We start from the raw sequence: 25,625 nt of genomic DNA, 5'->3' as shown, positions 1-25,625 counted from the left end.
TGCACAGTTCCTCCCCCTGCACCTAAATCCTGATTCCTTTCACCCTTGCCCTGTCATTCCTCCCCCCTTGCTCTGGCATTCCTCCCCCATGCCAAATATATAATTCAATCAACAACTACAAACGCCAACAGTGTTGGCTTTGCCAGTGCTTGTTTTTACCTTCAGGGCATCAGTGTCACACCAATCTCTACTGCATGCTAACCAACGCAGTTGCAATATAGGCACAAATGGAGGGATACAGCAAATATTTGTAACTGTTTATTGACATTTCAGTATCTTCTAAATTGTCATTCTGTTTCATTGCAAGTCTTGCAAAAAGGGCTAGTTGCAATCTTATCCAAGGACTATCATCTGCATATATGTCAAAGATCCATTTCAGTCAGGCCAAAAACAATTAGTACTGCAATAAACGTCGGATTTGGAAGTGACGTCTATCTACACTCGTAGACCACACACTGCGCAGCCCACAAGCGCATAGATAACACAGTCAGCATCCGCAATGTCAACTGAACCTACATCATGCAAGACATCAATGAGGAGACTTGAAGTTCTGATAAATTGTTTCACCTAAACTGTCTCTTAACTGAAGGATATAGCTAAGCCCTGAGGACCAAAGGGCTGAGGATATCGCTGTTTGCTGTTTGGCGAGTGGCGCAAAGCGCAAGGCAAATAATCAGACGATATTAGTCTGTAAGAAATTGATCCATCTAATCTCAGTACATCTAATGTGCTGCTAAGAACTAGAGCTCAAGTAAGACAAACAGCAAACTTAGAAGTTCTGCAGGCGAAAAAATCGAAAACCAAAAAAGTAAGTCAATACTTTTCCTGTGGGTCAGCAACTGACAATATTGACTTAGCTGAAGATGCATCTGTAACGCCACTGGAAGATGTGTTTGAACCCCTGAAAACACTGGATGTTGGCCTATCACCTATTTGTGGCACGTTCATGCCCCTTAGTTTACATGCGCAGGCTATTTCAAGCCCTCCGTCCCCACTGCCCCCTCCCCTTCCGTTGCAAGTAAAACAAGTAGAGGGGGACGGGGGCGTGGTCTCAACGTTCTCAAACCAAGTGAAGAGGACCAACAAAAAAAACAATATGACTAATATGAAGAACATAAAGTCAAGTGGTATCGAGATAGAAGAGAACAGTAATATCGACCTTGATTTGCGGATTGGCCGGGCCGATGTGCCGCTGTGGCCGAGTGGAGCGGAGACCGCCGCCTCGACGGGTGTTGTGCGGGTATGCGAGGACGCTACCGAGGAGTGGAGAATGGAGGATGCCACAAAATCCCCTGCCGTGGCGGCCGTTGATGAAGTTGGCGGGCTAGGCCAGGGGGCGTGGCCGGTGGTCACGGGGGGCGAGCCCGGTGCCGCTGTGGGGATCGTGAGTGAGGCGGGGAACGTGCAGCGCCTGGTGGATTTGGCAGATGCTGCAGTGGGCTCTGCTTCGCTTCCTCCCCCTGAGTGTAATATGAGGCTAAACGCTTCACCCAGCGGGACAGGTGGCGCGGGCGATGGATACGGAAACACTGTAAGTACAACTACCGATTCTCTCATGTCGCTGAGCACACCTGTAAATGCCTCGCTGTGTGATTCTTTTGCCGCCCCTCAAAACGCTAGGAGCCCCATTTATGCTTCACAGCCCACAGAGACCCCCCCTTAAGGATTCTAGCCTGAAGACAACATTGCATAGTGAAAATACACAGATTATTCAAAATGCTACAGGAAATGGTTTACTAATCAATGACAAAAGAAACTCGTTAGAGGTAGTCTCTGCAGTCCTACAGAACCTAATAACTTTAAACAAATCCAGATCTTGTAACCGGTCGGATGTATCTAATCTACCTCATGAGTTATTATCCAAAGCCCCACAGAAAAGGACTTGTATGAGTGTCACTAACTCAAATCCAGATATATGGGGAATTGGTAATTATAAAAGAAGTAAACCATGCGTGACAGAGTCTTCTGATAGTTTTGAACCGTCACAAGAGGGAAATGTGGCCGATTCGCAGAAAAGATTGCCTATTCCACCCAAGACTGGTCAGTCCAGCAACAAGAGACGTTACATCACTGGAAGTGAAAGCTCAATTTGTGAAGAGACATCTGACGATTCTGATACGTCGGCCTCTTCGATTGGTGACCGTCCGTTTCCTAAGATTAGGAGGGAAGGGACATGCTCTAGACGCATTCCACGTAAGTTAGAGGGGAGAGTGGAATGTGATCGGCCAGCTCCTTGTGTTCATGTGCCCTCTAATGATCTTTTAATAGCTCTTACATCGGCAATGTCAATTTCTCTCACACCCTTCACAAAGTTATATGAAACCTTAAATGATAACGTGAAGGATGTCACAACTCTACAACCTCTGATGAATTCAAAATTGGTTCACCTAGAATCAATGCAGGGTAGAGATAGACACAAACAAGAAGAGATGACTCATCAAATTATGGCGGGCATTTTAGCAACAAATGAGGCTAAAAAGAATGATATGATTGACAAAAAGCTGTTTGCAGAGGTTGCAAAAGAAGCCTTGTCCTTATTTCATAAATCACACACAGCCATAGTAAAAAAAAAAGATGAACTACGGGACGACAGTAACCTGACAGACTTGGGAAGTAAAGCTTTAGCTGCCAATTCGAATGTTTGTGTAAACTCTTCAAAACTGGCCTAGATGCCTGATCCACATTTACAGCCCGTCCAACCAGACACGCAATTTCTCCTGCATAGTAAGTCACCAGGAAGTTCAAAATTAGAAGTGATTGACATCGCGAATGAGGGGCCTAAAGAAAGTGCTGCTCTGTTGGAAATTGAGGTGCGCAAGCAAAAGCTTGTTGATGAATCACATCCCAAAAACGATTGCTTAGGAAAAGCTCTTGATATTTTGTTTAATACAGCTTTTATGCAAGCAAAAAATGCATCTAATCCAGCCTTAGTGGTCCCTCAAATGGCCTCCGGTTCATCTCCACTTCAGAAAATTATAGAAGGGGTTTCTGACCCGCAGAATGTGTCGGTGACAACAGTGAAGTCTGCAGGTTTGTTTCCTATTTTTCAAAGTTTAGATCTAGAAGTGCAACCGACTTCAACTGTGGGTTCAAAGAAAAATCATCCTCTAATGAAAAAGCAAAAGAACATGCCTGCTCGAAAAAAAAATCGCAACAAAAAGGAGCCCGGAATTTAAATATGTTTCAAATAGTTGACAAGGCTATTTCGACCAGTTTGAAATTAGCAGACACAATAAAGGAGACTCAGATTGTGTACCTGGAAATAGACCATCCAAAATCTAATGCGATGGAGAGTTTGCCCAACGAAGAGGACTTGGCAATACAAGCAGAATTAATGGATCTATCAGTTTATGAAGACAAGATGGAACTCGATGTTGAACCGGTTAAAACTGTTGCGGAAGTACGCGTCATTCAAGAAGCTGTAGTATCTGCATTGGAAACAAAATCGAGCAGCGATAATAAGATTACATCATTCGAGAAACAAAATTGCACCCCGAATGAGTCACAGAAGGGCAAAGCTCCATTAACCTGTCCAAGACGTGTAGTGTGAGATAGACTGTGCGAGATCATTCCGCCAGTTGTAGAGGAGTTGTAGAGGAGAAGGAAGAGGGTAGAGTGCCGAGTCCGGAATTCATGACACTACAAGCTAAAAGAGAAAGACAAAGGATGCAAGGCCAGTTGAAAGCACAAAATACTGTCGACTCAAGTCAGTGCAACTTATATGAGGGGTACCTTGAGAAAGAATTGGGATCAGACGCGAAAACACCTCTTGATGCCAAAGTAGAAATGTTTCAGAAATCGGACTTATTTAAGCCCAAAATGTTAGCGCAAAATTTGAAAAACAAGAACAGGATGCCTGCCGGACAAACGGCAGAGCCATCGTTGCTGATTACATTAATGTTAGAGCGACTGGAGGGCTCGGATAAACTTATTCTGAACAGAACTAATGTGCTACGACTACTTCATCATGTACCCCGTGTTCGCTCTTTGGAGTCGAAAGATCTGAAAATTATTGAATTCCCAGAGGAAAGGTGCACCGATAAGGTGATTTTACATCTAAACTCTAATCTAATCGCAAATGTAATTTTGGATGCAAATGAAGAGCTGTTATCAATGGGCTTCGACACTTATAAAGTGAGGGACCCGGAACGACGCGAAAAAGAAGAGATGTTAAATCAGCCACGAGAAGCTTGGCCCTCTAATAAGTGTACCTCTAAACCTTTTGAAGTGGCGAGAAAGTTGGATCAAAGTGAGAAAACCTGGCGATCCTCGTCCGACCTGAATGGTCTAACTAGCAGTGCGCATTCAGCCGCTTCGCCTCCCCAAAGTTTTGTGGCGGTTGAAGAGGTCATGAGCTTCAGAAGAAGTTCAATGGAAAGAATTAAGATTACTATAGATAATGAGAGACAAACTGAAAAATCCTCCTTGATAAAAACAAGCACTCAAAGAGAACATGTCCCCGTAGAAGACTGGAACTGGATGGCCTCGTCACTAAATGCAAATTTGAACAGCTAATGCCCGAAGCTTAATGTGGATCAAGAATGCTCTTTTGCCTCATGGAATATGCATGGTTTTTCACATCTCTTAAATAATAACTGGGCACACGAGTTACAACTAATATGTTTACAAGAAACCTGGATCTGTGAATTACCAACAATCACAGACTATGAATGTGCAATCAATCCAGCCATAAAGGCAGAAAAGGGCCGCCCAGTAGCAGGTCTCCTGACATTGATTAAAAGGTCATCGGGATACCGGTTGCAGAACTCGACGAACTATACGCCCTACATCCAAGTCTGTGAGTTACGCAAAACTGCCGCTCCCTTCAAACTTTCCGACATGATCTATATTATCAACTTATATTGGAATCACCAACGGACTGGGTCACTTCCATTTATTGATCAGGTTACCGCAATTCTCGATAATTTGTTGGAATCAAACAGTGGAAGTGCTTTGATAGTTTGTGGCGACTTAAACATTGATTTTTTTAATCCCCAGTGTCCCGCCAAAGGTCATTTGTCAAAATTATGGTTAGAAGAAATGGAAGTAAGAGGACTCGCAATGCTAAATGGTCGAATGCAAGGGGACATACTGGCTAAGCCCACGTGGCAGCGGGAAGGTCAAAGTTCCATCATTGATTATATTTTTGTTTCTGACACGCTGCATGGAAAAATTAAGACCATGAAAGTTCGTTATATGAAGAATAGCGATCATGAAATGCTAGAATTACGATTTCAAGACTCACAAAGTCCGCAAATCAAAAAGTGGAAAACTAAATTCACAGTGGAAACAAATCGTCTTCGTCTAAAATTGGAAGAACACGACGTGGCTAAGATATGTAAACAACTCAAGTCGAGCCCAGACGAGATTGAATATATGCCAATTTTATCTCAATTTAAAACCAAAAATATTGGTCTGAAAAACTGGTCTTTTGTGAACAAACATAGTTTTGATCTTATGGTAAAACAACGAAAAAGAACAATGCGTGTTGAAATTCGAAAAAATAATAAAGGCCCAAAGAGTGAAATAGCAGTAAAAAACAAAGTAGTCAAACAAGCCTATAGATATATTCATGAGAGCAAAAAACTTGCGGGCCCCCAGCCCCGATGGGTTGTCTAACTATATGATCAAACAGTTTTGATCTATTTACGAAAATCAACTTGCAAAAGCAAGTGCCAGCCTCATGGAAGACTGGGATAATCGTGCCAATATTTAAGAAAGGAAACAGAGCATCACCAGAAAATTATCATCCGGTGGCCCTGCTCGACGTTCTGGGCAAGATTTTCTCATCCCTGTTGCAAGTAACACTGATCACTTGGGCTAAATCAGCTAAAAGAGTAGATGAAAGACAGGCGGGTTTTGTGAAATTTGTGGGGTGTTCACTAAACCTGCTGGTTCTAAATCTGCTGAAAATGGAAGCTTTGAGAACTAACACAAGAGTGTATCTTGCTTTCGTTGACTTCTCCATGGCCTTTGACATGATTGATCGTGAACTATTGTGGCAAAAGTTGGAACTGTGGGGCTGTCCGGTTGGCTTACTTGCAGCAATTCAAGAGCTTCACTCTAATACTTCAATTGCCGTTCGGCTGGACACATCAGGGACGTTGTCAGCTCAAATCAAGACATGCAAAGGAGTCAAGCAAGGTTGCCCATTAGCAGCTGCAATCTTTGGCCTGTTTATCTCTGATATTGGGGACGCAATTCAATCGGTGCAATCTTTTCCACCAAAACTCAATTCATTGAAGGTAAGCTGGCTGTTGTATGCTGACGACTTGGTAATTCTAGATTTAACACCGATTGGTCTTCAACGCCAACTCGAAGCTGTTCAAAAATATGTTTGCCAGAATAAATTGAAGATCAATATAACCAAGACAGAAATACTGGTGTTTGAAAATTTAAAAACAAGTCGTAACTCAAGAAACTTAAAATATGTATGCTCTCTAAATCAAATGAAATTGCAGCTCTCAAAAAGCGTAAAATACCTCGGCATGAATCTAAATTCCAGCATATGTGACGACCCTTGGGTGGTCGATTCAAAGCGAAAATGTGGTCAGCTGGCCTGCCAGGGCTCGGTGATACATAGAAAATATGGGCGATTTTCATTGCAACCGCTGCGTAATTTCTATGAACAAAAAGTTGTGCCGATTCTGGCTTACGGCGTGGAAAATGCCTTGGGTTGCCCGGCGACACACTGGAACTCATTAGAACATATGTTCTGGACCAAAACCTTAAACTTACCACCTGGAATTGCATCAGCCTGCATACGATACGAATTAGCTTTAATTTCACTGCACAATAGGATATGCTGGAACCAACTAGCACTGTTTCGAAAAACTTGAGCAGAGGAAGGAATATTCCAATTCCAGATATTACACAATGCTCCATCGGGAGGCTCAGATATTCTCTCTCAATGGATAAAAAGATGTGAAGATCTTTTTGCATTTAACAACGTTGGCTTGAAAACTCTTCACACAAATCCTACGGCTGCTAAAGTGACCCTATGGCGCGCTGACTGGATAAATACTTGTAACGAGTGTTTAGCCGCCAATGCGATGAAAAATTCTCCTGCTGAATCAAGGGGTTACAACATCCTTCAAAAATATCTGACTCGATTCCCGAATTTGAAAGCCAGAAGACTATACATGCTATTTTGGCTGAATGCAATGAAAACGAAAGAGCGAACCGGCCACTGGGCGCGTAATGTGGGACTAAATTCTATCTGCTTTTGTAATAAGGAGTTGGAGTCCCTTAAACACTCTTTTGCTCAGCGTTGAAAGATGCAAGATCAATTCATCTGGGCCGGTGGTATCACGAAAATCAGTCTGCATGTGCAGACGAGAGGTGGAGGAGAATGTGGAATGGATTAGATATGAAATTAATCTTGCCCTTGACCTCCTTCCTGGCCGTCATTGATGACAAACTAAAAGATCAAACCGGACAATTGTGAGAATGCCTGAATGAGTTTAAGTGCTTTCAAGGTTGATCATGGAAAATAAGATCTGTCGATGTGACTTTTCTGTTTGGGCAGCGAGAAGGGAGGAGGTCAAATTGGGGGGGAAAAGATAAAGGTCACTGGACTTTTGTGGTTTTTACTTCTGTTGATTTTGGTTGTGTAATATTTTAAAGGTTTGATTTTAAACCAATAAAATTAATTTAAAAAAAAAAAAGAAGGATATATTTATATATTTATTTTTATTTTTTCCAAAGATAGCGCTGTGGCCGGGCAAATTCGTCCAACAGTTTAAACGTGTTAAACATAAAAAAACGAGTTTTATTTTGTCTGATCCCAGCTAAGTCTATAATACTTTGAACTAAGTATCATGTCATTTTATTTTTTATGAGGGTGATTAGCAGAGTAGTTCTCTCAATTCATAATAACTTTTGTATATGTAGCTTGACGTTTACCAATAGCAGAAGCACTACTATCTGTCATAAAACACGGTGGAGTTAAACCAGTATGTTGGTCTACAGTGCTTAGATACGAATGAACGAAGGGAAAAATCAATAGTTTTTATTTGGATTAATTCACAGAATTAAGTATTTATTATTCTGGAATGGGTGATTTAAATTGTAAAGGAATAGGTTAAGAAAGTCACTGAACATAAAAGGCAGGGGAATTGATGGTGTGCATCAAAGTGGTGGACTGCGTCACAAGCACATAATTCTTGGAAAAAGGTAGTGTGAGAAAGCAAAGAGTGTCTGACCCGCTAGTCCTCGAGCACTTGTCATCCAGGTGGCAAGGACACAGTCAGCGCTTTTGGATGCAATTCCTAGGGATGGACCAGTGCGGGGGGATAAACTGGGTAAGGGGTCTTTGGAAAGTTCGGTTGAGACAGCCGATGGTAAGATGCAGTTTTTCACCCCCTTTTTTTTTGTTCACCTACCCCCATCCTATTTTGTAGGATTTTCCGAAGTCCCAACTCCCCCGGCCCCCCCTTTTTTACACAAACACTGGGCCGAGGAAGAGCGTGACTGAGAGCAACCAGAGAAACTCTCTCACATCATAGTGGATGTTAGCGAGACTTTTCATTTTAATGCTCATTTCCTCCCACCTTAGAGACCCCCATCTCTTTTGCTGGATTTAGGACTTTTTAATTTTAACTCGAGTGAGTGAGACCTTTTTCTCACTTGCTCCTGTGTTTTTCCCTGACTAGGATTGTATGTTTTCACTGTTTTTGGAGCCTGTCAAACTCCATAAGCATCTGCTTTGTGTATAGTGACACACTGCACCCTCAGTGTGTCACTATACACTCACTATACAAATTGCTTGGATTTCTCTTAAGGTTTAAATACCCTTTCTTGGGTGAACTATTGTTCCCAAGAATAGTGAGGTGAAATTGATTTTACTTACCTTTTTACATTGTAGGTCCAGCACACACCATCTTATGTGGAGTGCTGCGGGTTTACCTAGCAGCCCCTTATCCTACTTTAGCATGTTTTGTTACCTTTACTAATTTAAATGGCTGGTGGCAGTGGTTTCCTTTATACTATCAATGTGCATTGTTACCGCAGACTGAACCCTCAGCTGCAGTACAGCACCAATGGGTGTCCATTTTGTCAAAATGGCCCTTTTCTTCTTTTTTTGCCATTTTCTGTTTGTGAAGTCTTTCTTGGCTTTTACTCTGTAAATTGAGACAGGTTTGAGCCATTTGTGTGTTTAGCCTTTGGCAGGCTTCAGCCCTGAATCCCGCCCCTGGCGCCAGTTGTCTGGTAGGACAGGAAGTGAGGGAGGGTCCCAACACTCCCCTGTCCTTTGTCTCTAGGTGTGCCTGATCGAAACCAGTCCTGATTGGCTGTCTCGCTGTATGGGAAGGACAGCCAACCTGCTGGGTGATTGAAAGCCTAGGGCTGTGAATGAAATGAGAATGATCTTATAAGGTGAGGTTCTTAGGACTACAAGCAGAGATGACCACTCGAAGAAATATTTGATGACAAAATCGTGAAGAGAAGCCCGCTGCAACCTCTTGGACCTCGAAGTGCCCGGTGAAGCCCTGCTGCTGTGCTGACCTCCTTTTTTGCATCAACAGAGAAGCTCTGGACCAAATAACTTCTCTCATTGGGCTGGTGGGACCAACAAGGCCCATGACGAACTCCACTTTGGCGCAATCCAGGACTTGATGAGCCTCTCCAGTGCTGCAGAAGCCCAATTGTTATTTTGCCCAAATGGTGAAATACATTCAATTCGTTTTTGTGTTGAGTACCTTTAGATATCTCAATTGTGTTGATGCCTTTGTAGTTCAAGTGAGCAGGCCACCGCAAAAGAGGAGAGGAAAAAGAAAAAAATCTTAGCATTTTGTTTATTTCATCTTTTTCGTCGTATTTTGTTGATTTTTTCTTTTTCCTCTCCTCTTTTGCGGCTGACTGCTCACTTGAACTACAAAGGCAACAACACAATTGAAACAAATAGAATTTATTTCACCATTTGGGCAAAATAACAATTTTGCTAGCGGTCTTTTGGAAACCAAACGTATGTATATAGTAGACCCCCACCAAAAGCATCATCACTACGGGTATACCCCTTTTTGTTATCAGCATAAGCCCAATGCCAGGGGTCATGTGTCCATTATCAAGTGCAAAATGAATCTGGCCAAAAGCTCCAGAAGCCTTATAAGGACACTCCAAAAACCCGGATGTAGCACGCCCTGTCCACGAACAGCCAAGGTGTCCGCGGACGGCGTCCACTTTATTCTCTGTGCCATTACCTCATTGCATACAGCTAAGCAATCACACAATACGAATAACGTCCTCAGAACATCCCCATTTTGTGAATTTTCGAACATTTCAGGCCAATTATCATTTCATTATTCAACATATTAACATTACAAATATACTTTCATCTTGTACTCTGCACACAATGCTATGTTTCTCCATTAGTAGCTCAGTATACTAGATAGAATCCCATAATACAATGCCGTTTATATCAATGCATCGTTCAAAGCACTAATAACGGTATGATATTTATTGCAATATCCTTGATACTTTTTTCGCAACATTATAATAAAAATCCCTAGTACACAAATTCCATGAAAAGTACATACACATGTGATGTCATCAGTGATTTCATCAATGACATTTGCGATGTCATCTTTGATGTCCTGGGTGTTAGTCTTAGCAGTGCACGGTGGTGGCGCGAGTTATTTTTCATAGCTTACCATAACTTGCGATTTTCAGGGGTTTTTCGGCTGTACTTAGAACCATAACGTCCCTTAAACAAACTTTTTTTAATATCATGCAAACAATATACTAACATGGCGTGCAAAAACCAACTTCTCGCAGATGGCTTTACACAGAATGTTGCAAAGTAAGAATTTATGCTCGTTCACAGTGAAGGTCAGCTGCTTCCATTTTTTTCTCGGGCCCCGGAGAGGCTCACGAAGTGGACTATAAGGTTGTATTGTGTTTTGACCTTGACAGACAGAGATTGTGATGAAAGACTTCTCTTGAAGGAATGTTGCTAAAACGTAAGAGAAGATAAGGATGACATTTTTGAAACGAAACCATTTTTATATATTATATCACTATGCGAAAGATCGTTCGCACACGCGGAGTCGTATTTTGGGACTGCACTACTCGTAGACAATGGAAATTGCAATTGTACTGTAAGTAACCCTTTAGATTATTTTATACCAAATATAATTACAATAGCGTAGCATTAAAGACCGCTCAAGTTGAACTTGTTCGTTGAAAGTGGCATAATGTTTTCTACCGTGCACTATCACCGCCAAATTGATCCCCTGTCGTTTAGAGGGCTCTGAAAAAGGCAGACGACACAGGGTGGGTTAATAGAAATAATTTAACCGGCCTATAGGCGGTCAAGCGCTCTACTCGCTGTGCCACTTCACCGTAGCCTGTCAAGTGGCACAGCGAGTAGAACGCTCGCTTTGACATCCGTGCACAGCTTGCTAACGCAAGTTCGAATCCCGGCAAGGCCAAACTCAGCCTTTCATCCTTCCGTGGTCGATAAATGAGCACCACACACCGTGGTTAATAATAAGCACTGCTTAGATACCTCACGGTTCTTAGCGCTATATGAATGGGAAAATATTATTATTTTATTATTAACATACTCCGTTGCACTATGCACTATCTTCGATAGCAAATAGTTTTAAAATGATGATTTTTAATGAAAATCAGCTGGTGAGACTAATTTATGCTTTTTAAAACAGGTATGTGGCCCCATTTTGCCTAGTCACGATTTACAGACTCCAGCGGATGGGGTCTTCAACTGCCAGGTGCAGGTCCAAATATGCAACTTCATGACCCTCACCATTTTATGGGACAATCGCCAAGGACCAATATGCCCTTACTCAGTACTAGCGGCTACAAACAACATACCAACCAATAGGGTAGTCTAATGGCTCGTTGTTGGAGCAACCTTCCGATTATCAGAGCGACCATTTACTGCTTTTATCATAAACCAACAGCCTATCTACCGCAAAGGAACAACGCGTGGCTCAAAATAAACTTTTGCTGATCGACAGCAGAAACAATAGCAAATCGCTGAATATTCACTAAACATTTCATGTGAAATAAATGTACTTTACCAAATGTACAATCCTGCTGTTTACTTTTAAACCATAGTTTCATATTCCGAAATTGTGGCGCACTGAGTTGTAAGCTGATCTAACACCCTCTGTACCGTAAAGGAACATCGCATGCCTCAACATGAACTTTTGCGGATCGACAACAAAGACAAATGCAAATTGCTGAATACTCTCTGAAAATTTGATGTCAAATAAATGTACTTTACAAAATGTACAATCTTGCTGTTTGCTTTTAAATCACTGTTTCATATTCCGAATTGTGGCACGCTGTGTTGTGACATAATATGTGTTGTCTTCCGGGTTCTGTGTAAAGTCACTTAGGACTGCAGAGGACTGGGCGCGTTTGATGACGCACCCTGTAACGTCACGGAGAGAGGCGGGGAATATGAATGCTTTGATAATATCAGGCTTAGGGGCGGGAGATATGATTTAGTGTCGCAAAAGCAAGTCAGCCAGGTCAATAGCGCCAGTCATAGGATTTTCACATAATGTCAGCACACACCAGCCGGATTTATCGTTTCTTTAGTGGACAAAAAGTCGGTTGACGCCCATAGGAAATTGTACTATTAGCGGACAAAAGGAGTGGTCTTAAAACACTTTCACCCTGACAACGAACAATGCAAACAACATTCTCAGAACACCCCCATTTTGTGTAATTGCAACCATTTCGGGACACCGCGAGTGTTCTTAGAAGACATTCAACTAGACAGATTACAATACGGACAGCGTCCTGAGGACACCCCCAGTTTGTATATTTACGAACAATTAAGTACACCGCGAGTGTTCATAGCTCATTTTTACCTTCCTTGCGAACAAAAATGACACATACTCCGTCCTCTAAACACCCCACCATTTAGTTTATTTACAAAATGTCAGAACAGCCGTGTTCTCTGCGGACAAATCAAACGCAACAAAAACGTCTAGCACATAAAAAAAAAAACATTGAACCTATCTCATACTCCCCCACCCTCCCCAAATACTCTTACACACCAACACACACCACTAAATAACATTTTTTATCCACGTTTCACTGTGCTGTACGCGGTCGACGGCGAATACAAGATGACGGGCGCCACAGAAAATCTGACGTACTCCAGGCCCCTCGCTGTCCAATCAGCGAACACGTCGCATGTCCGCGGACATGACGCAAGGCCATGGGCCAATCGGAGTGCTGTCCGCGGAGCGAACAGGGAAGTCCGTCCGCGAAGCGAACACAGATATCACTAATTTGTTTGCCTTACGTTTTGCTCATTTTATAAAAAACTACTGGACGGATTTACACCAAATTTGCAAAAGCACGCTTTCGGGACCAAGCCCCCGCTCCTGCCGCAAATTTGGTGTAAATCCGTCCAGCGGTTTGGCCTGTGGCCGTGCGCAAAGTTTTTTCCCATTATGTCTATGGGAAAAAAAAAAGTTTTGGGACCTCCCCTATAACTTTGCCCTCCCTGGACGAATCCTCACTAAACTTTGCAAAAAAATTCAGAGTGACCCAAATACTTTTTTTGCAAAGTATGGTGAAGATTCGTCCAGGGAGAGCGAAGTTATAAGCCGCCCAAAAAGTTCTCTTCCTATGGAAACACCAACTTAACCATAACTACATGGCCACTACCGTATATATATATAAAAAAATTGTGTTGATTTGAATTTTAAAATAAATAAATAAATATTTACCTTTACAAACTAGCCTGATTCCTGGTCCACTGTGACCTGGGGGTTATTTTGAGATGGCTGTGATATGAGTGGTATATTACTCAGAATTTTGAACCTATATGCATAATAAATAAGTATTTCAACTGTGCATTACATGCTAGGCAAGACCCGGTTGTGTGCCTGATTGTAATCCTTAAGGTGCTAACTCAAAAAGACTCTGGTCAAGCCCCATATGAGAGAAACTACAAATACCAGCAGGCTATAGGAGGTCTGGCAAAATAGGTCAAATTGGTCATACAGAGGGTCGAGCAAAATCCCTGTACAATCGAAAGACTTTGATCTACAAGCACTTTGAAAGCAAGAGAAGTGAATCGGCATTGAGAGAAATAAAGGGATGTGAATCCCACACAGAGAGAAAACAAAGCAAGTATATCCTGTAACACTTGAGAGTAAAGTGAAAAGGAAGTCACGAGGGGTCCGATTCTGACTGAGGGAGATCCAGGGGTGAAGCCATCAACCGAGAAGATAAAAGAGAAGAGGGGTCCGAGCCCAACCGAGGAAGCTATCACTTAAAGTTGTTTGATAAAGGAACTCGGGTATACTGTTATGAACAATTGAGAAGGGTCCGCGCCATCAAAAGGGGGACCCAGGGGTGAAGTCATCACCCTACGTGAAACTGTGAAAAACAATTAAGATGGGTCCTCTCCCAGAAGAGGGGGACCCAGGGGTGAACCTATCATCCAGTGAACATTGGAAACAAACTATCATTTGTTAAAGGAACTTTTGTTTTTGTTATTAGACCACATCAGGCCTCGAAGGCAAGAGACTTTCACAGGAAACAAGACTTGGCCATCGACTGTCCTGAGAACTGCCATTGGAACTGTTGTCTCGTACTGAAGAAGCCCAAGACTGTACTCTGCTTCAAGCTCCCATCTTACGCTACTTCCAAAACGTGGGGAAGCGAGACCCAGGCTACTGCCTCCTGACATATTATTTGAGAACACTTCTTTCTTTTCTTGAGAATCACCCCACATCCTGTTTTTGTATTAGTTGTGAGGTTTACAAATAGGTTTCTTAGCATAGGCCACTTTTTTGACACAACATGACTAGGACTGCCTTATTTTTCATTTGATGGTTGATGTGTGCTACCATCTTAGATATAGGTTTAGATTAGCCTTATTTCAACCTGCATGCAGAATAAATTGTTCAATAAACACCCTTGAACTGTGATCACTTGTGTCTGTCTTACTTGTTGTCACCATGAATTTCTCACGGAGGAGAGCTAACTGGCATCAGGTGTCTGCACTTATTGTAAAGTGCCTGACTTTGCCTGATCCGATTACTGGGACATGTCCAGTGTTAGTTAAGAATTGGGGTAGTCACACTGTGTGAGACTACACACGACTTATCTGCTTGGTATTAGGTAACCCATCTTTTGGTATAGGTCTGTACTACTCAAATTGATAGTGTGAATGAGCAACCAGGCCTATCTCAAGAGGGTAAACATGAGCTGTAGTGTGGTAGAGCAGAAATCAGTCAATAAAAGTAGCTAAGTAACACATACACTGCCATGGTTTCAGTTATAAATATATATTTATTTATTTACACATCAGCTTTAGTTAAGCATTCTTTAAAAAGGCAATTGTTTGTAGCAGTCAAGAAAACCCTTGGAATAACTTTACAAAGTCAATAAAGTTGGTGAATACTCTCTGGACATACTAATACATTTCTCCTAGAACCTGAAGTAACTTCAATAACAAGGATAGTATTCTATTTATCCTAAACACCAATAAACCTTTTAGACTCTTGGTTTCAGGAAGGAAGGGTTAAAAATATAGAAATGTTAGGAACATACTTTCTTATAACAAAAAGACAGTTTGAATCCTCTAATGAAATCTAGGTAAGCCTTTCTCAGCAGTGAAAGTGTTCAACGGATCACAATCTATGAATGGACAAGCAATGCCTAAGTCAACAGATTAGAAGGGTACCTTTAAGGAGCCAGTACAGCCAAAGTCATTTGGACAAAGTCGATAGTTCTGATGCACTTCTTGTATAAAGTCTTTCACAAACATGGACCTCAATTTGGAGGTCACCTGGGACTCCCTTGCGACCCCAAATAAAAAATAAAAAAAACAAATGGAAAAAACTGTGTGCATGAGTGACCTGTGGGTGAATGAATATGAATGTGATGGTGTGTTTTTGAATCTTCTGGGTGGGTGGGTGTGTGCAGCTCCTGTGTAGAAAATGAAATGGGTGGAGGTAATTAAAGGTTTATGATTGTCTGGTGGGTGAATGAGTATGAATGTTTTGGATTTTTTTTAATGTTCTGGGTTGGTGGGTGTGTGCCTGTGTAGAGAATGCAATGAGTGCATGTAAGAGAAGGTGTGAGTGAGTGAATGGTGGGTGAATGAGTATGCATGTGGTAGTGTGTGTTTGAATCTTCTGGGTGGGGTTTGGTGTTTGCCTGTGTGGTGAATCCCTTGAGAGCGAGATGAGATGTATGGGTGAGTAACCGATGGGTGAAAGAGGATGCATCACTGTGTAAGGCCCCGAGAGACTGTGGATGACTGGACCATTTTTGCTACACCCTTTATTGACTTTGCAAGTTTTACTGGTATTTTTGGGCAAAGGCAAGTTCATGTCTGCCATTCCCTAGCTATACTGGCATTTTGGTGCAGTCAGTCTAGCCATTGCTTACTGTGGCATGACATTTATTACTCTGCATCTTTAAAAAAGCAAGCATGATAAGTAGTGTTACCTCGCTAGACTGATGTTTTGGTGTAGCGGCCTATATATTTTTCAGTGTAGCATGACTTTTTATTAACTGAGCATCTATGATGAATCAAGCAAGAAAAGTGCTCTTACGGGTCTAACCTGGCTTACATTGGAACCAGTTTGGACAGGTTTTCCTACTGTGACATTCACTTTTAATGGCCATACCAACGGGAGTGTTTACTTACATAGGAGTACTGGCATATATAGGCAGAGCCAGTTTTGTGCCCAGTGCCAGTAATGATACTATAGAAAATGTCTTAAAGCGATCATAAGTATGGTCTTATATGCGAATACTAGCATATGCTGGTGGAGCCAGCATGGAAATGTATGGGCACAGCCAGCATACAAATGTTTTTTATACTGGTATATATTGCAGGGACCGACATGATAATGCATTGGGAAATGCCCTGTGCTGTTTTGGTGACTTGCATCTATTGTACTTGTTCTCATGATTTACCCTACACCCTATAAAACTGATGGTTGGCCTTTTACCCACATTGTTGGCCTTTTCCCCAAATTTTCCCAGAAAGTTTGCTTTGTAATGCACATTTTAATGCATTATTCCTAACATTTACTCTGGGGAGGGAGAAGAATCCCCCCGGTCCCCCAAACGTATTTCCGTCAGTTTGGGTTCCCTCACTATGCTCAGTCGCAATCACATACTTGTGGCAATAATTTACAACCTCCAAAATTATAACTCATCAACCACCACTGTTGGCTGCTATATTTGTGGACAAGGCACCGCCCCCTTCTCTCTATGTTACGTTAAAGATTTAAGCTTCAATTGAAAAACATATTGATTTATTTCACTTGCAGTAGTGCATGTCCCTGCAGCGGCATAATCATCATGGACATTCCACACACGTGTTGGTCCAGACTGGCCCGGTGTGTGGCGTGCCCTGTGCTTTGTTAAGGAGCTTGGGGGGCCCCCACAGCATGGCTTGCAGGGGAGCTGGCAAATGTTGTCCTATGCCATTGAGCGCCACTGGGTCTGACAAACGGGTAGTGTGCAGTGCGCGCCTTGAAGTCTGCAAGTGGGTTCCCGGGTGAGAAGCAACTTGTGGATGTTTTCAATTTTAAATAACTGTGTTGTGCTATGAATTTATGTGTGCAGCAATGATATAACATTAAATTGTGTTGTTTTTTTAATGTCCTCTGGCACCCAGTATTATGCTTAGATAATAAAAAACTATGGGGTGGGGTCTTGGGTATATTGAAAGAAACAGTCCTAGGAATTATATTCCAGCAAAGATAACATTATCAGGTGCACCCCCTCTCTGCACGCAGACCGGTCTAACAGGTTTCTTCAATTGTGATGGTAGCTGAATCATATATACATTTATACCCAGGGAATTTTGTTGATACTAAATCCTGGTCAATTATTTAATTTTCAGGACTTACTCGTGCAACATTTTTCTCCTGGTTAAACAGCAGCGCATGCCTCCCCAGGGCAGTGATTTTTGGCTTGTTTAACACAGCAATGCCACAGATAACATGTACTTCTGTGTCGATTTATCTCTAGATGTTTCATACACTAGCTGTAGACTGTGTTACAGATTTAGTTTACCCTGTGAGAAATACTGCATACTGTATATTTTACACACAGACCCCACGTCGAATCTGGAAAATGGCATTCCCCAAATGGGTAATCGTGGACAAATCATGCCTCCCTCTCTGCCTCGTTTCTTATATATGGCTGAAATGAGAGTCCCTGAAAACACGGCTGCTAGATGCATCTAAAAAATCTGAAGGTTGTTTGCCATAACTTCCTGTGATGTCACTTGGCGGCGGGGTCAAATTACATTACTTCCTTTGATGTCTTTGGGGGGTCAAGGGTCATGTGATGCCACTTCTGCTACCCCTGACATTTTGGTGAAATGACGTCCCTGTTCACAAAGTCAGATAGTTCAAAAAGATGTTAGGCCTGTGCGAGGGGAGTTGAAATGAACTGAAAATGTTAAGCAAGTGCACTTCTCGAGTGAGAAAGCATGACGGATGGTGATAAGGTAATTACCCTAAGCCCCCACAGTATCTCTGGTGTGAAGAAATTGTTCCAGCTGGATTCCTCCTTGCTAGAGCCAAGCAGACCCTTGTTCCTGGGCCTCAATCTTGGGGACAAGAGGGAGGGAGTCTGGTGGGCTCCTGCAGCGGTACTCGGGAGAAGACTTCATCAGCTATGGATTTTCTTGGATTTAGCGGTTCTTTCAGCGCCTCGCAAACAGCACTGAAGCAGAACGAATATCCCCGGTTGGACTTTCCTTGCTCCTTCCGTCCTGAATTCTGACGAGGGGACTCTGGAACAGTATTTCTTGCTTTTGGAGTGTCCTTATAAGGCTTCTGGAGCTTTTGGCCAGATTCATTTTGCACTTGATAATGGACACATGACCCCTGGCATTGGGCTTATGCTGATAACAAAAAGGGGTATACCCGTAGTGATGATGCTTTTGGTGGGGGTCTACTATATACATACGTTTGGTTTCCAAAAGACCGCTAGCAAAATTGTTATTTTGCCCAAATGGTGAAATAAATTCTATTTGTTTCAATTGTGTTGTTGCCTTTGTAGTTCAAGTGAGCAGTCAGCCGCAAAAGAGGAGAGGAAAAAGAAAAAATCAACAAAATACGACGAAAAAGATGAAATAAACAAAATGCTAAGATTTTTTTCTTTTTCCTCTCCTCTTTTGCGGTGGCCTGCTCACTTGAACTACAAAGGCATCAACACAATTGAGATATCTAAAGGTACTCAACACAAAAACGAATTGAATGTATTTCACCATTTGGGCAAAATAACAATTGGGCTTCTGCAGCACTGGAGAGGCTCATCAAGTCCTGGATTGCGCCAAAGTGGAGTTCGTCATGGGCCTTGTTGGTCCCACCAGCCCAATGAGAGAAGTTATTTGGTCCAGAGCTTCTCTGTTGATGCAAAAAAGGAGGTCAGCACAGCAGCAGGGCTTCACCGGGCACTTCGAGGTCCAAGAGGTTGCAGCGGGCTTCTCTTCACGATTTTGTCATCAAATATTTCTTCGAGTGGTCATCTCTGCTTGTAGTCCTTAGAACCTCACCTTATAAGATCATTCTCATTTCATTCACAGCCCTAGGCTTTCAATCACCCAGCAGGGTGGCTGTCCTTCCCATACAGCGAGACAGCCAATCAGGACTGGTTTCGATCAGGCACACCTAGAGACAAAGGACAGGGGAGTTTCGGGACCCTCCCTCACTTCCTGTCCTACCAGACAACTGGCGCCAGGGGCGGGATTCAGGGCTGAAGGTTGTAGGAGAAATGTATTAGCATGTCCAAAGAGTATTCACCAACTTTATTGACTTTGTAAAGTTATTCCAAGGGTTTTCTTGACTGCTACAAACAATTGCCTTTTTAAAGAATGCTTAACTAAAGATGATGTGTAAATAAATAAATATATATTTATAACTGAAACCATGGCAGTGTATGTGTTACTTAGCTACTTTTATTGACTGATTTCTGCTCTACCACACTACAGCTCATGTTTACCCTCTTGAGATAGGCCTGGTTGCTCATTCACACTATCAATTTGAGTAGTACAGACCTATACCAAAAGATGGGTTACCTAATACCAAGCAGATAAGTCGTGTGTAGTCTCACACAGTGTGACTACCCCAATTCTTAACTAACACTGGACATGTCCCAGTAATCGGATCAGGCAAAGTCAGGCACTTTACAGTAAGTGCAGACACCTGATGCCAGTTAGCTCTCCTCCGTGAGAAATTCATGGTGACAACAAGTAAGACAGACACAAGTGATCACAGTTCAAGGGTGTTTATTGAACAATTTATTCTGCATGCAGGTTGAAATAAGGCTAATCTAAACCTATATCTAAGATGGTAGCACACATCAACCATCAAATGAAAAATAAGGCAGTCCTAGTCATGTTGTGTCAAAAAAGTGGCCTATGCTAAGAAACCTATTTGTAAACCTCACAACTAATACAAAAACAGGATGTGGGGTGATTCTCAAGAAAAGAAAGAAGTGTTCTCAAATAATATGTCAGGAGGCAGTAGCCTGGGTCTCGCTTCCCCACGTTTTGGAAGTAGCGTAAGATGGGAGCTTGAAGCAGTGTACAGTCTTGGGCTTCTTCAGTACGAGACAATAGTTCCAATGGCAGTTCTCAGGACAGACGATGGCCAAGTCTTGTTTCCTGTGAAAGTCTCTTGCCTTCGAGGCCTGATGTGGTCTAATAACAAAAACAAAAGTTCCTTTAACAAATGATAGTTTGTTTCCAATGTTCACTGGATGATAGGTTCACCCCTGCGCCCCCCTCTTCTGGGAGAGGACCCATCTTAATTGTTTTTCACAGTTTCACGTAGAGTGATGACTTCACCCCTGGGTCCCCCTTTTGATGGCGCGGACCCTTCTCAATTGTTCATAACAGTATACCCGAGTTCCTTTATCAAACAACTTTAAGTGATAGCTTCCTCGGTTGGGCTCGGACCCCTCTTCTCTTTTATCTTCTCGGTTGATGGCTTCACCCCTGGATCTCCCTCAGTCAGAATCGGACCCCTCGTGACTTCCTTTTCACTTTACTCTCAAGTGTTACAGGATATACTTGCTTTGTTTTCTCTCTGTGTGGGATTCACATCCCTTTATTTCTCTCAATGCCGATTCACTTCTCTTGCTTTCAAAGTGCTTGTAGATCAAAGTTTTTCGATTGTACAGGGATTTTGCTCGACCCTCTGTATGACCAATTTGACCTATTTTGCCAGACCTCCTATAGCCTGCTGGTATTTGTAGTTTCTCTCATATGGGGCTTGACCAGAGTCTTTTTGAGTTAGCACCTTAAGGATTACAATCAGGCACACACCCGGGTCTCGCCTAGCATGTAATGCACAGTTGAAATACTTATTTATTATGCATATAGGTTCAAAATTCTGAGTAATATACCACTCATATCACAGCCATCTCAAAATAACCCCCAGGCCACAGTGGACCATGATTCAGGCTAGTTTGTAAAGGTAAATATTTATTTATTTATTTAAAAATTCAAATCAACACAAATTTTATATATATATATATATATATATATATATATATATATATATATATATATATATATATATATATATATATATATATATTACATGGCCACGGTAGTGGCCATGTAGTTATGGTTAAGTTGGTGTTTCCATAGGAAGAGCACTTTTTGGGCGGCTTATAACTTCGCTCTCCCTGGACGAATCCTCACCATACTTTGCAAAAAAAGTATTTGGGTCACTCTGAATTTTTTTGCAAAGTTTGGTGAGGATTCGTCCAGGGAGGGCAAAGTCCCAAAACTTTTTTTTTTCCCATAGACATAATGGGAAAATACTTTGCGCACGGCCACAGGCCAAACCGCTGGACGGATTTACAGCAAATTTGTGGCAGGAGCGGGGGCTTGGTCCCGAAAGCGTACTTTTGCAAATTTGGTGTAAATCCGTCCAGTAGTTTTTTATAAAATGAGCAAAACGTAAGGCAAACAAATTAGTGATATCTGTGTTCGCTTCGCGGACGGACTTCCCTGTTCGCTCCGCGGACAGCACCCCGATTGGCCCATGGCCTTGCGTCATGTCCGCGGACATGCAACGTGTTCGCTGATTGGACGGCGAGGGGCGTGGAGCACGTCAGATTTTCTGTGGCGCCCGCCATCTTGTATTCGCCGTCGACCGCGTACAGCACAGTGAAACGTGGATAAAAAATTGTATTTAGTGGCGTGTGCTGGTGTGTAAGAGTGTTTGGGGAGGGTGGGGGAGTATGAGATAGGTTCAATGTTTTGTTTTTTTATGTGCTAGACGTTTTTGTTGCGTTCGATTTGTCCACAGAGAACACGGCTGTTCTGACATTTTGTAAATAAACTAAATGGTGGGGTGTTAAGAGGACGGAGTATGTGTAATTTTTGTTCGCAAGGAAGGTAAAAATGAGCTATGAACACTTGCGGTGTACTTAATTGTTCGTAAATATACAAACTGGGGGTGTCCTCAGGACGCTGTCCGTATTGTAATCTGTCTAGTTGAATGTGTTCTAAGAACACTCGCGGTGTCCCGAAATGGTTGCAATTACACAAAATGGGGGTGTTCTGAGAATGTTGTTTGTATTGTTCGTTGTCAGGCTGAAAGTGTTTTAAGACCACTCCTTTTGTCCGCTAATAGTACAATTTCCTATGGGCGTCAACCGACTTTTTGTCCACTAAAGAAACGATAAATCCGGCTGGTGTGCGCTGACATTATGTGATAATCCTATGACTGGCGCTATTGACCTGACTGACTTGCTTTTGCGACACTAAATCATATCTCCCGCCCCTAAGCCTGATAATATCAAAGCATTCATATTCCCCGCCTCTCTCCGTGACGTTACAGGGTGCGTCATCAAACGCGCCCAGTCCTCTGCAGTCCTAAGTGACTTTACACAGAACCCGGAAGACAACACATATTATGTCACAACACAGCGTGCCACAATTCGGAATATGAAACAGTGATTTAAAAGCAAACAGCAAGATTGTACATTTTGTAAAGTACATTTATTTGACATCAAATGTTCAGAGAATATTCAGCAATTTGTATTTGTCTTTGTTGTCGATCCGCAAAAGTTCATGTTGAGGCACTCGATGTTCCTTTGCGGTACAGAGGGTGTTAGATCAGCTTACAACTCAGTGCGCCACAATTCGGAATATGAAACTGTGGTTTAAAAGTAAACACCAGGATTGTACATTTGGTAAAGTACATTTATTTCACATGAAATGTTTAGCGAATATTCAGCGATTTGCTATTGTTTCTGCTGTCGATCAGCAAAAGTTTGTTTTGAGCCACGCGTTGTTCCTTTGCGGTAGATAGGCTGTTGGTTTATGATAAAAGCAGTAAATGGTCGCTCTAATAATCGGAAGGTTGCTCCAACAACGAGCCATTAGACTACCCTATTGGTTGGTATGTTGTTTGTAGCCGCTAGTACTGCGTAAGGGCATATTGGTCCTTGGCGATTGTCCCATAAAACGGTGAGGGTCATGAAGTTGCATATTTGGACCTGCACCTGGCAGTTGAAGACCCCATCCGCTGGAGTCTGTAAATCGTGACATAGGCAAAATGGGGCCACATACCTGTTTTAAAAAACATAAATTAGTCTCACCAGCCGATCTTCATTAAAAATCATCATTTTATTTATTAGGGCATAGAACTATTTGCTATCGAAGATAGTGCATAGTGCAACAGAGTATGTTAATAATAAAATAATAATATTTTCCCATTCATATGGCGCTAAGAACCGTGAGGTATCTAAGCGGTGCTTATTATTAACCACGGTGTGTGGTGCTCATTTATCGACCACGGAAGGATGAAAGGCTGAGTTTGGCCTTGCCAGGATTCGAACTTGCGTTAGCAAGCTGTGCACGGATGTCAAAGCGAGCGTTCTACTCGCTGTGCCACTTGACAGGCTACAGTAAAGTGGCACAGCAAGTAGAGCACTTGACCGCCCATAGGCCGGTTAAATTATTTCTATTAACCCACCCTGTGTTGTCTGCCTTTTTCAGAGCCCTCTAAACGACAGGGGATCAATTTGGCGGTGATAGTGCGAGGTAGAAAACATTATGCCACTTTCAACGAACAAGTTCAATTTGAGCGGTCTTTAATGCTACGCTATTGTAATTATATTTGGTATAAAATAATCTAAAGGGTTACTTACAGTACAATTGCAATTTCCATTGTCTACGAGTAGTGCAGTCCCAAAATACGACTCCGCGTGTGCGAACGATCTTTCGCATAGTGATATAATATATAAAAATGGTTTCATTTCAAAAATTTCATCCTTATCTTCTCTTACGTTTTAGCAACACTCCTTCAAGAGAAGTCTCTCATCACAATCTCTGTCTGTCAAGGTCAAAACACAATACAACCTTATAGTCCACTTCGTGAGCCTCTCCGGGGCCCGAGAAAAAAATGGAAGCAGCTGACCTTCACTGTGAACGAGCATAAATTCTTACTTTGCAACATTCTGTGTAAAGCCATCTGTGAGAAGTTGGTTTTTGCACGCCATGTTTGTATATTGTTTGCGTGATATTAAAAAAAGTTTGTTTAAGGGACGTTATGGTTCTAAGTACAGCCGAAAGACCCCTGAAAATCGCAAGTTATGGTAAGCTATGAAAAATAACTCGCGCCACCACCGTGCACTGCTAAGACTAACACCCAGGACATCAAAGATGACATCGCAAATGTCATTGATGAAATCACTGATGACATCACATGTGTATGTACTTTTCATGGAATTTGTGTACTAGGGATTTTTATTATAATGTTGCGAAAAAAGTGTCAAGGATATTGCAATAAATATACCGTTATTAGTGCTTTGAACGATGCATTGATATAAACGGCATTGTATTATGGGATTCTATCTAGTATACTGAGCTACTAATGGAGAAACATAGCATTGTGTGCAGAGTACAAGATGAAAGTATATTTGTAATGTTAATATGTTGAATAATGAAATGATAATTGTCCTGAAATGTTCGAAAATTCACAAAATGGGGATGTTCTGAGGACGTTATTCGTATTGTGTGATTGCTTAGCTGTATGCAATGAGCGAATTGCACAGAGAGTAAAGTGGACGCCGTCCTCGGACACCTCGGCTGTTCGTGGACAGGGGGTGCTACATCCGGGTTTTTCCAGGAAATCCAACATGGAAAGAAGACTGTACGGATCAGCCAATCAGATGTCGAGGTTGTGGATTTGTGTTGAAAGAGACTGTGTGTGGTGAAGATGGCAGAAGTAGAGAAAGTCAAGGTGTTGGTGCTTGGAGATATGTTTGTGTATGGTTTACAACAGTACGCTCAATGCAGGCATGTTGCAAAGAACTTTGATGTGAAAGGAGTGGAGGTGGTGTGGAGCACTGTGCCTGATTGCAATGTACAGGGAATTGTACAAGTTTGTGAGGATATGGCCACGATGAACAGTCCGCATGTGGTAGTTTTGCACTATGGTGCTTTCCATTTGGGCAACGTCAGTGCCCCTACTTTGTTGGCTTATTTGGAACGCTTGGTTCAAGCCGTAATGAAGATCCTTTCAAATGCGAAAATAATTTTTTCTGGATTACTACCTAGGGCAATATGGGACAATAGTTCAGTTTTTTGTCCTCAGCAAAACATTGCTAGGCGTGTCATCAACCGGGGC

This window comes from Ambystoma mexicanum, chromosome 1p, assembly GCF_040938575.1.
Source record: "Ambystoma mexicanum isolate Mex_15411 chromosome 1p, UKY_AmexF1_1, whole genome shotgun sequence".
NCBI classification, from domain to species: domain Eukaryota; kingdom Metazoa; phylum Chordata; class Amphibia; order Caudata; family Ambystomatidae; genus Ambystoma; species Ambystoma mexicanum.
This window is presented reverse-complemented; position numbering follows the sequence as displayed.